This window comes from Melanotaenia boesemani, chromosome 4 (genome assembly GCF_017639745.1).
Source record: "Melanotaenia boesemani isolate fMelBoe1 chromosome 4, fMelBoe1.pri, whole genome shotgun sequence".
Taxonomy (NCBI): domain Eukaryota; kingdom Metazoa; phylum Chordata; class Actinopteri; order Atheriniformes; family Melanotaeniidae; genus Melanotaenia; species Melanotaenia boesemani.
Genome location: NC_055685.1, coordinates 26,704,162 through 26,717,558, shown reverse-complemented (window position 1 = coordinate 26,717,558; position 13,397 = coordinate 26,704,162). Strand labels below are relative to the sequence as shown.

General features: G+C 36.4%; 1 protein-coding gene across 1 annotated transcript in view; it reads left to right on the top strand.

Annotated features, from left to right (window-relative positions):
- Positions 1 to 13,397, top strand: part of tusc3 (tumor suppressor candidate 3) — a 70,969-nt gene that overhangs the window by 15,908 nt on the left and 41,664 nt on the right. The window lies entirely within an intron of this gene.

The following is a 13,397-nucleotide window of genomic DNA, read 5'->3' as shown; positions in this document are numbered from 1 at the left end:
AACCCCTGTTTTATGCAAGAAGGGAGAAACTCTCCAAGTCTGTGGCAGATCTCATAGCTAAGGATCTACAGCCTTACTTGGTCAACTCTGGGTTCAACAACTGTTAATGATCTCTGAGTTCAGGCACAAGCTCCTGTCACAAAGTTGTTTCACTGAAACGGTCGTGTCCTCTGTGGTGAAACTATTCACCCAGTAAAGAACTGAGTAAAAGTGGTTGATTAGCCTTTATGTGTGATTTTTAGACTCGGGTGAATCATTTGGACTGGCTTGATGTTTTCATTTTCTGATGTTCTTTCTTAATACCGCCACCTCTCAAAGAAGTGACCAGATATTTAACATGCCCTTTCAGTATTTTAATCTCATCTCTATTAGTGTGTAGTGCACTTTGAGAGGGTCAGGTGGTAATAACTTCCATTAATCACTCAGAAATGTTTCAAACACACCCACTCTTGGACCCCTCGTGTACAGCAATTCTCTTAACATATTCTCTGGGTTTTCTTTCTTTTTTCAAAATAGATGAAAATGATGTTATCAGTCCCCTGTATTTTTCTTTCCTTTTCTTTTCTTTATTCTTTTTTGTTTGTCTAACCTTAATACTAGGTCGATTAGTCACTGACTATTAAACTGACTAGTCAATTAATCAGATTATGTATCTCATAATTATTAAATGGATCTTATTTCACTTTCAGCTTTGAAATCTTGCATAAAGTTGTTGTAAGTCCGACATGCTTCATCTTTAAATATTCGAGCATTGCAGACATACTTCTGAGGTACGCAAGGTTCGCGTTACAAATCTCACATGTATTTAATTTATTTTGTTAGTTTAACGTGAAGTTATTTCAGACTTTTGACATCCTCTGCTGCCGTTTGATTCTCTGGTCGGCGGCCATAATTTTCCCCTGGCGGACTTTAGGGAGATAGGGAAGAAGACGATGTGTCACTCTCTCACTTTTTTTTTGCTGACAATAGTTGGCAGGTAAATTAGTTGTCAACTATTTTTATTGTTGACAAATCGTTGCAGCCCTACGTAAGACCACCCACATGAAATTGTAAATTAGGCACTTTGGATTCAGTTCACTTATTCATTTATATAATGACAATTCACAGCAAACGTCATCTCAAGGCATTATCAAGATTTAGTCTAAGTTGATTTTTGGGGGAAATAAAGGAGGGACACACTTAATTTTAACCCTACTTTTGAATAATTAATTCACAAAACACATCCACAGACACAAAAATGTTTCAAACACCAAGAATAGGTTGCTGAACACTTTGTGCACAGCCAGAATAAAAGTGTGACCATGAACAACCTGAGTGTTGAAACTGTGATTACTCAAAAGCTTATAGATCATTTTGCCTGAAGCAGCAAATTGCTGAAAGTTTTTTTTTTTTCTTTTCTTTTTTTCCTGTTAGCCCATTTCAGATTGTGGGAAGAGTAAGCTGAAGTAAAAATAATGAGGCGCACAGAGTGACTTGATGGCAACATGTCCTTACTTCGTGATAAAGTAGCTAACTGTATCTTGCTCTTGCATTTGCTTTGTGTTTTCCTTTTAAATTGGCAAGAGAATGGCTGATGCTCCATTCATTTCCTCTTTTAGATGTTTCCAATAGTTCTCACACTTGTTTTAAAAACATCTTTTGTTTTTGTTTGTGTCCTAAAGTTCCTTTGGATTGTTTTGTTTCTTAAAAGGCTATGAGCAGAAAAGTTGAGCATTTCTTTAAGCAGCATTGCACTTTTTTACTAAAATTATAGAAGGTACTCCTCATAGACAGCTGACTTTTCTCATTCACAAATATTTACAAAGATGTCCTTCGATTCTCTTGTCAACAATTTGATTCGATTTGATTCCATCCTAACATTTTTTTAAGGATTTTAATGCTGTAGTGCCCTTTATTTAACAGTAGCTCAACAGAAAAGAGAATTAGAGAGTGGGGAATGACATGCAGCAAAGAGTCCCAAGTCTGGAATGAAACCTGGGCCAGCTGCTTCGAGGTGCTGTAGCCTCTGTACATGAATTCCCTATTTAATCATATTTTTTTCAGAAATCAATCTGAATGTCCTGAATATGACAAACACCATAAACATGTAAACAATTACATTGTTATTTTCAGCTTGAGAACCTTATTGTTCCACTGCTGGAAAATCGAGAAGCATTATCATTATACATTACATTACGTATAATGGATTGTTTTGGTGCTGCATAGATGCAGAATCGCGCACGTCCGCACTGTGACGCATAACAGAAACAATTAAATTCAACACCCCTAACTTTCAACGTGAATCAAATGTTTGTGTATCTTTGGAGCCTATTTACTTTTCTCTCTTGAATCATAAAACAAATAAAAAACTATTCTATTGAATGAGGAGCCACTGTCATCTGTAAAGAAGTGCACTATTGTATGATTATTATTTTTTTTTTAAATGTCGATATTGCTGGATGGATGACAGTCAAAGCACAGGACGTCCAATGTGTAGGGAAGCAAATTAACCTAAAGACATGGTACTCCATCCTTTATTCTTCTGAACAGAGGAAACACTCAAAAAGGAAAATACTCATTAAGCTATTAATGACTGATGTACATTGTATTCTGTAAAGCACTTTGAATCACCCTGTCGTTGAATTGTGCTATACAAATACACTTGCCATGCTTTATATTAGATATCTAATTTAAAAAGGAAGGCCCAAATTCTCTCCAGCCACTGTATAATATTTAATTACATCTAAATAGTATAAATGTAAATAAATAGTATAAATATCAGGTGTTCTTATAGTCTATGACTATAACTGTTAAATGAGCTGCTTGGCTGTGCAACCAGCCATTTTCTGTTATTTTAGTTACCCTCGTTTTTTTCAGCCTCATGTGTTGTTTTTCTCCCATCAGTCAGTTTATTTATTTATTTTAGTCTGCCTGACTCCATGTTTTCCTCACATTAAAATGAAATGTATTTTCTTTTCCTTCTTCTTTAACTTTGTTACATGGACTGGTATAGTGACCATATGCTGCACTGAGTGCTTGTGTCGACTCCTTTCCCCTTGTTTTTGTCCCTCTGTAGTTTTTATTGGAACTTTTGTACTCCTTTTTATTTTCTGTTCCTGTATCTTTTGTAACCTTTTCACTCTTTTCCACATAAAGTAAATACTTGTTTAGGCTGCCCAGGTATTTAAATGATCATGCATGTATATTTGGTGACTTCTTCACATATTTATTTAGTCATTTTTTGCAATCCAGAACAGATTTTTTTTTCCTGCCCTTTTTACCAGAGAGTTGCACATTGCTAATGTACTCAACACATCTTAACGCACACACACCCATTGAATCAGTACATAATTATGCAACAGAGGAAGGCTTGTTGGGTTAATTAATTTTATTTATAGAGTGTTTTTTAGGACACTCAGATGCTTTACAGAAGGAAAACAAGAATAATTAAAGCCGCAAGCGGCATCCATCGGGTCCAAGCGTCCTGGACCCCGCCATCCGATGTTGCCATGACAACAGGTGGTGTAATGCATTGAGGTCCCAACGTGTATGAATCCTGTCAAGTTTGGTGCAGATCCCATGTATTCCTATGGAGATATGAGCAAACCGTGTTTCATGGCGAGAAGGCCTTTTTCCGTCGGTTGTCACGACAACACGCTTTCTCCTATTAGAAAGATTTGAATAGCGTTTGGTCCCCAACTTGTCAGGAAGGTTACTACCAAGTTTGGAGTCAGTCGCACGAATCCCCTCAGACTAGTTTGTTCAAATGGCAATGAAATCCAAGATGGCGGGCACCCCGTTGCCATGGAAACAGGTGTTCGATTGACTTCTTTGCTGGACTTGGGGTGTTACACGTATGAATACTGTGAACTTTGGTGCAGATCCCATGTATAAGTTAAGTTAAGTTTGAGGTAGTTGGCTTGCATCCAGGATTTGTTTCAGTGAGACAACTGGTCAAGGTGGAATGAGAAGATTGTTGTAGTGGGTTGTAGTGACGAGACCAGAGGGATCATCAGGCGGTGGAGGTGAGGAGACAGACATTTTTCGCTAAGAGAGGAGAAGGACATACAGACTTCAAGTAGATAGTTCATTTTTCCTTGGGTGTGAGAATTTTGCTGGGATGAACTCCATCTCTCCTAAAATGGGTAAAACGATTCCAAAAAAGGTTAAAATTGTCAGTAAAACCCACGCGGTGGACTCTACAAGCTGACTGCAAACCAAGTGTTAAGACTGAGTTACCTGCTCAAATGACCAGCGCCGTGACTTTCAGTGGGGTGGGCCAAAAGATAAAAATGTCCTTGTCACAGTGTTTTTTGAACTTAATGATGTTGCTAAAAGCAGCTTTGGTCATTTCAGACTGTTGAAAAACTGTGTTGTTAGTTTCCACATGAACAGTTTATTCTTTTGAGGGAGGATGGCAGGAAAGGCAGCGAGCTATCAAGTTTTATTAATAGGTCAGGAGCTTTTATGCTAGGGAAACAATGTGTGACACAAGTGAAGACGCAAATGTTCCTAACTTTGGCGTCAATAATCACTGATGTAGGCGAAAAAAGTGGCAGAGGAGATAATGGGACTTTATCAGCGGTTGAAGGTGCAAAAATGACGGTGTGGAAATGCCGTCTGCTGTGTGCACCGTACTCACCGACCACTGATTAATCTGGTTCCTGTAAATTATCAGCAACTACAAAAGGGTCTACAACAAGCAGAACCGCAAAGCGGTTTGACAATCCCTGGCATGATGGAAAACTTGTCACAGCCCCTGAGTGGACATACCACCACAGGTCACTTCAGACCAGGTAGCCAGAGTCTGGAAGTTGGTTGGCTGAGGTTTTGATGTGCAAACTGAAGCCTTGGGTTTGGTTCCCAAATGAGCCCACTCAGTTTGAGCCGGGACCAGAGTGGGGACTGCAGCATGTGACACAACAGCAGTAATCCCCTCTTTCTTGCAGTCAGTTGGTAATTAATACCTGTTCGCCAGGCCATCCACCACAGCATCAGGCTCACGACCAGCAAGAACACCTGTCCATGGAAACCAAGGGAGAATTGTAGCAGAGTCCGACACTGTGGCTTGTGACAGCCAGGAGAAGGGAAACGGAGCTAGGGGAGCATTCAGTTATGCCTGCATATAGGATTTATGTTTGGATTGGGCCACTGTGACTGCTACAAAGTTATCCATCCACCTATACTTGTCCAGGATTTCAGTCTCAAGCTGGTGGATGTTCTCCTCGGGATGCCAGTAAGCTGAATCACACTGCACACACCCCGCCATCTTTCAGAAACTTTAGAATCTTTTTTTCATTCACTAGGACAGAAACCTTATGATACTTTACTGTAATGATTATACTTCACATGTGATCCAAATGTAAAGGCAGCCAATTTTTCCAAGTAGAATTTGCAGCGCATCTGATCACAGTTAACAAAGGTATTTATTCTCTCTTTAAGAATGTGGAAAAAGAATATAATTATAAATATACACACAAATATAGCCCTTAAGTACAATGACATTGCTGAATAAGAGTTGAATTTAAGGCCAAAATGCTTGAGATTTTTTTTTTATTTCTGGTCAGTTATAGTATACATCGTTTTATGCTGACAGTTAGAGAAGAAGTTTAAAGTTAAGTTGATGAAACTTACAGACTAACTATAACAACAGGCACAAAAGACTTCATCAGGTGCTTTAGGGAGATAAAATGACAGGAGATTTAAAATGTCACAGTATTTGCCTGGGAGGTTTAGAGTGAAGCTGTAATCTGTGAGCAAGACAAATTTTATATGCTCTATAAGCATCACAGAGAAGCACAACCACTAGCACTAATGGGGAAAAGGTGTGAAATAAAACCAACAGAGAATGACTGATGGGAAGACGCACAGACAAAGACGGAGGAAAAAAATGCATTTATTTCAAATAATTGTTATTTGACAGATAAGCTGACAAATCCCCACCCATAGCCCCTCTAGTGACAAGTCATGATATTTCTGGAATCACAGATTATGCACTGACAAATGTGGTTTTAACAATACGTTGTTGCTTGTTGGGTCACTGCAGGTGAGGGATGAAAATAGTTCTGACAGTCATTGGACTCTGACCTGGTGTCAGTGTGTTGGTATGTGATGGTCTATCTTTACATGTCACCACATTAACCCTCCTTTTTTATTGTTTATGAATGTAAAAAATGTTCACATGTGTTCTGTTCCTGTGTGTGTGTGTGTGTGTGTGTGTGTGTGTGTGTGTGTGTGTGTGTGTGTGTGTGTGTGTGTGTGTGTGTGTGTGTTAAAGAGAGTTCTGCTTCAAGATCAACTAATTTACTTTTGCTGGAATTGGTAGGAACTGGTGCAGAGTAGTCATGCAACTACCTCTGCCAGTGACACATCACAGATTTATCCTGCAGAGATGAAGTTATGTTAAAAACATCGTGTGCCACATTTTTCCAATCCAATTTTTAGACATTATAGCTTCTACCAGACTGACATGCTTTGCAGCCAGACATAAATGTGTCAGACAGCAGCTTCACATGACTCTTTATTGTAAGGAAAAGCAATAGGCTGGTTTGTATACGACCTACATTAGCAGTGATATTCCACAGCCTGTACTTACACATGTGCTGTTCCTGTTTGTGTTTATATGCACCTTTTTGTTGCAGTCATATTTTTATTCTTTGGAGTGCAGTATAAAAAGCAGCTCTGCGAGATGTTACTCTTTCTTTTAACAATACGTAAGCCTGTTCTTACAATCTCAACTATTTTAATGGCTTTTCTTTTGATTGTCAAAATACGGTATCTTATTGTTTCTCCCTACCATTCTTTTTTACTTTCTCCACACCTACATGCTTTGAACATTAATGTTTTATTTTACATTGTGTACATGATAGAAATGAAACTAAACTGAATCAACTAAGACCATTTTATTAGGAAAATATGAACATAAGACTGTCCAGTCAATGGCTGCGTTTCTGTTGCCCCTAGATTTGCTCAAAAACTACATATTGCAAAAATAAAAAAAATAAATAAATAAATAAAAAAATACTGGTAATGGCAACAGCTAAATTGCCACAAACCTCAAATATTTCTAAAAAGTTTTTAAGCTCTTATGAAGTGATTTTTTGGGACATGTCAATATAGAAGTATATCACAAAACACTTTTTTCATATTTACACGTCATTGGATGTGACGTAAAGTAAAGTTGGCACGGTGTGTTTAAATTGAGGAGGAGAAGAAAATCTTTTTACAAATAATTAAAGAGAAGAATTTAACTGTCATCCTTAACAGCAAACAACAGTGAAGTGCAGAGTTTTACAAGGAATTAAAAATCTCCTTCCTCCTCAAAGTGGAGTCTCCTTTTTAAAAAGAATTACGGCTTATGTGCTAAACGTCATTTTATGGGAAAACCTGCAAATCGCTGTTGTATTTTGTTGAAATTTTAGTAATATCGTTTATATTTTGTGAAAAGCTGTAATGGAAGCACAGGATCGCTTGTTCCTCTTTAGCATGTAGGGGATTGAGGAAGTATCACTTGGTTAATCGGCCGTTAGCTTTTGCCATGTTGTATCTATTAATTTTACATTGGCTATTAAACTTTCATCACTTATCAGTCTCTCTATGTCTCCTTCATGTGTCTTACCATACCCTTTCCCCTTATTTATTTTATGCATTCCATTTCTCTTTCTTTTTTTAATTCAGTTTAGATAATTCCTCAACTTCTTTACTTGTTATATTTTACATGGTACAAAATGTAAAAAACATTCCTGTATGCATGAACTTCATACTCTATCTTTGCCACTCTCTTTCTCTCTGCCTGATTTTACTTTGTTCTCTCTACTCTCTGTAATTAGCCAGGGTTTCACACAAAACTAAAGGTCCCCAAGTCAACATAAGAACGGCAATTATTTTATTCTTTTTCGTATTATATATATATATATATATATATATATATATATATATATATATATATATATATATATATATATATATTTATGGAATAGAATAGAATAGAAATACTTTATTAATCCCTTATTAATCCCTTCGGAGAGCTCTCAGGGAAATTTGGGATATATATATATATATATATATAAACTCGTCCTATGTAAAGACTTTACTTTGAGTCACCTGGGCTTGGAGAGATGGAGACAGAGGGAGAGACAAAGAGAGCGAGAGGGAAGTCATTGTTCGTTGTCATATGAAGCCAATTTCCAGTAATCCCCTTTTCTATCAGGGGAACTGGAGGAAACTGAATCGAAGGATGATGGCCAAAACCAAGACCCATTCATGTACAATAGGCCATGGTTAAGACCGCCCAGAGCAAAGGATTGTTCATAGAACAAATACTGTTAGCTTTTGATGAGAATGGCTTGTAGATTAAATCCCTGGCTGGCTGTCCCTATCCATTACAAGAAGATACCTTATTTTTCAACGTTTCAACACTAATGGTTCCATGTAGCAGTGTTACAGTACAGCATACAATTGGAGACATCTTGGGAAACCATGGAATATTGTTTGAGCTTTACTGCCTTTAGGGGAGGATGAAGCTATCATCAATTGAGAGTGTAAAACACAGTGAAGAAATAATTACATTTCAAAAAATAATTATGATTACCAGTACTACAAAAGTAATAATAAATGTCAATTTATTTCGACTATACTTAAAATTAGAAATAGTTTGTGTTATTGAGAGTTACAGCAGAGTGATAGAAAATTGTGATAATGTTTACTTTTATAACATATCTCAGTATTAAAAAGTTATAGGAATTTGCACCACATGACCCCACTCAATTATTTAGGAAATTATTAATTATATATATGTATATATATTTATATTTATTTTTTGTATATAATTTTTTTGTAGTTAATAGTGAGATTAATCAGCTTGAAAATAACTTTTATAAAATAAAAAATAAAATCTTTATACATTCCCAGATGGACATTGCAGTGTATTTTATTTTATTTTATTTTTTTATTTTATTCTATTTTATTTTATTTTATTTCTGTAGGGTGATGGTAGCTAATAATCTCAATAAGCCAGTTTTTCTGGTTGAATAAATGGTAAAAATATAAATTTAAAACAAACAGGAAATGTTAACAGCTGTTTTTTGTAGAGTTTTTACTGGTAGTGTAGGCAGCAGACCAGATCAGCATGGTTCCTTAATCATCACCAAAATGTTGCATTTTAGGAGCAACAACACTAGACAGAAATAAGTAGTTTTATTCTAGCTGAACGCTCCTGTGGCTGCTCTGTTTAGTTCTCCTGACAGGCGGCCACCCGATAGGCAGAGCCTACAGTCTGTTGATGTAGCCAGCCCAATTTCTATTCCTAGCCTCTCTCCTTGATCCATGTTTTCATCTACCTGCTGTACAATAAAAAGCCACTACAGCCTAGATTCACAGAATCATTCGTTATTAATTTTTCCATTTTTTGTCTATCAGTGAAGGTATGATTGTGTAACAGGATGGCTGATTAACTGACTGTCCTCTATCAGCCCTACATGACCTTTCAGCGTGTCGTCATCAACGCATGAAACGGTTCCCTTGCACTTACACGTGTCATACTCCTCCTCACTTTGATTGTTTCTTCCTGACTTACGCTCCCCAGTCTGCCTGTATTTTTTATTCTCTTTGCTATATATTTTTTTCTTTTCATTTAAATGTTTTTCTGTCATTTCCTACTGTAGAATGTGCATGTCCTTCCTTTGGAGATGGTGTTGGATTACTCTGTTAGCAAGGATCTTTTTTTCTCTTTTGACTTTCTAAAATTTAATTATACTTTTTAAAAATCATTATCTTCTATGTAATCATGACATCAAGTTTTGATCATGTGTTCAAATAAATACAAAAATGAATAAAGAAATAAAAGAAATAAAAGAAAACAAGGCAACGTATTATTATTATTGATGCAGTTTGCTGCATAGCCTTTGAACTATAATGTGTGTTTGTGCGTGTGTGTGTGTGTGTGTGTGTGTGCTGCAGGGGGTAATGACATTCATAGAGTGAGTAACAGAAAATCAGATAATGTAGGATGTTTGCAGATCATTTGTGCCATTCTCTCACTCAGTCTTAGCACACACAAACATAAAAACACACAAAACTCACTTACACACCACAACAGATGTGATTCATTTTCATGCCCACTCTGCTTAGAGATGTGGGAAAAATAAAACCTTTTTTTTTTAAATAGTTTTGGAGGTTTAGTGCTCACACATTAAGTGTATATGTGTGTGTGTCTGTGTGTTTGTGTGCGCGCACGTGTGTGAGTCAGGTAAGAAAGGGAGTTATTATTTTGATGTGAACTAGTCACTTGATGGTTCATCATAAGGTGCTTGCTTAGCTCTGTGCAGGAATTCCTGCTCAGGCATGTCTTTAGGTATGTTACTTATTTTTCCATGAACACCCAAATAATAACTTTTAGCTGCAGTTTATAAATATCAGCAGGATGTTTTGTTTTTGTTTTTTAAAGTTATCTGAATTTCACATGGTCAGAGATAGTAAGAGACTTTCCTCATTTACATTTTAATCTTTCTTTGCTGTGCTCAGTTCCTGTTGAGTCTCTTGTTTTTCATGTGTTGTAATTGTTTTCAGCAATACAGTCTAACTGGAGATTTAACTCAGCTTTTCCTGAACATGCAAGAATCTCTCACTGGCCAAGAGAAGCTTTTAATAAGAAATAGGAAAACTAATATAAGAAAAAAGGTAAAATTGAAAACAGATAATACAGATAATTTAATACTATTTCACTCTGAGTAACACCTTAACCCTCTCTGCCACATAGTTAAGTTTTTTGTTAAAAAGAGCACTTTGTGAATTTTGAACAAGCTTTTGATCTAGATACTCCTTTACATGTAAGAACTTCTGAACTCAGAACAAATACTCTGAACATATATTATCCCTCATACAAAGTAGGGTAATAGATGCATACCGTTATGCAGTGCAGTCTTAAATTGGACCAGTCTTAGATATTTAAGGGGCTGTGCAGGTTTGCAGTGAACAACAGGCGGCTTGGCTCCACACAAGTCTGACACATTGTTGTTCTTATCTTTTGGCATCTGGTAAAACACATCTAATGACTAAAATTAGGTAGATTTCTTAACTTTGATGGGCATTTAATGGCATTTAGACATTATACTTAATCATAAAAAAGAACGTTATTTAGCTTACCTAATGATGTCAGATCATGCAAATCATGCAAAAAAGCTGTAGAATTACAAGGAATGTTCAAAATGACGGAATCTGTAGCTGATCATATGCAGCTCAGTTATTCATTATTATGTCTCATAGTTTAGATCTTTGTTTGCTGAGATGACATCAATTGTATTTTTAGAAAAATGGTGAAGTAAGTTGTCACAAGATCCATCAGTTTTAATGTAAAACTGACATTTCAAATAGTCTATTGGATGCATCTTGTGCTGGATTAAACAAAAACAACTCAGTCTTAATGATCTGCTTTGCAATAAATCTTAGCTTTGTAAATGTCCTAATCAGTTTTATGTCTAAACTTTGAGTGCTGTTGATTTTACTGAGTGTTAGTGTCGTTTTTAGTGCTACTGTTTCTATTGTGTTCTATTGTGTTCTGTGTTTCACTAAAGCCAGGGTAAAAACAGCAACATTTTTATGGTGAATGAAGTTTCATCATAAACATAACAATGACAGTTAATGATGCACAAGTCTTTTGGGAATGTGTTACACTTCATAATATAATATCACAGGTTCAGACAGGCCAAGCTGAAAAGAATAAAAAGTAGTTTGCCAACTAAATGATTCATAACTTTAAAGACCTGTGTTAAGCAGACTATCAACTACGTACGTATATATATAAATTCATATATATGTCTCATCCAGCTAGGCAGCCTGTGTGACATTTTGTCTGTAGTAATAGTGATACCGTTTGTCCTGTGGGAGGAGTCAGTACTGCTCCCTTTGCAAATGAAAACAGCACAAGACGAAACTGTGAATGAGCAAAATTTTAGATAATTTCATTTTTATGATCATTGAAAACCCAGATCGTAATTGAGATTAAAATTCAATTAATCACCCTGCCCTACTACAAAGTAAAATACTGTATTACAGTTCACATACAAAAAGCCAACCTTTTTTAAGGAGAGAAGGAAAACAACTTGATAAGTAGAAATTGGGAAATTAGACATTTTACTAAGTTACAAGTGAGATGTTATGAGCTCTGCGACACTCATATATCATATTCTTAAAATCTTGTTTTATGTAGTGTGATACATGTCTTCATTACCCGCTAATGGATTTATTGGTGTTTTGCACTTTAAAATAGTCCATAAGAAGTTAATTTTAACCCATAAGAGCCCAACGTGACATATATGTTACATACAGTTGGAGACATTTTGCTTCAATTTATGGTATAAACTTTGCTCAAAATCCTGTTGAACACAATCTGATACTTGTCTTCTGTCCCCTAATAGATACCCAGAAGCAGAAAACCACATTATAATATTTTTAATGTGTCACATGGTAATAAATGGTAGATAACCCTCCCAAAAAAATGTTAATTTTTTTGTTAGATTTTGTTACAAGGCCAAATAAAGGCCTCATATAAAAAAAAAGACTCCTTCCCATTTTCATGGGTTGGGCCTTAATGGGTTAAAGTGGTTGGCAATGATTTACATGATTTACATGATTTACATGGTTTACATGGTTAACGTGGTCCGCTGCCTGCTAATGCTGGTTACACATGCATTCATGGTTCATTTTTAGTCTTCATAGAGTTTTAGTAAACTTTGAATTTACTGATGTGCTATATAACAACTGGTGCTATTTCTTTAAAATGTTCTATGCTACATTTTTTTCCTTTATCATTTCTTTTTTGTTCCTTTAGTTCTTCTGTAAGTTTACAGTGCTTGAGTTTCACGCACAAACAAACATAAGTAAGACAGTGCATCATTACCGCCCAAATGATTGGCATCCTGGACTGGCAGCTCTCCCTGAGGAGCTGCAGGCATGCAGGCAAAAACAAGTCAGATGAGTTAAAGTCAGAAAAGCAAAGATGTACAGAGAGCACTTTGTACCTCCTCTGGACATGCACACCGATGTGTATGTTTTGTTGTTGTTTTGTACCCCTTTGTGCTGTGTCTCTCAGTGAATCTCCTCCCTCATTATACATGGCTCATTAGAAGTGTGTGTTGTCTAAAATGCCCAAGCAACATAGTAAAAATATGTGTAGACCATTGCCTGTCTTCTTTCTGTTTTACTTTCTGGCTTATCCTCCTCCACCTTTTAGTTTTTGTTTCTCTCTGTTGATCTTGTCCCCAGGCAGTTTAGTTGAGAAATTTAGTGTGCAGTTCTGCAGCCAAAAGACTTCAAGTCTGCTGTTGATGTGCCTGGGAGAGAGAGTGAGACTGCTCGATTAGCAGTTGGAGTTGGGTGCAAGTACTAAATTATTTAACTACTGTCTGCTTGATCCAGTACTT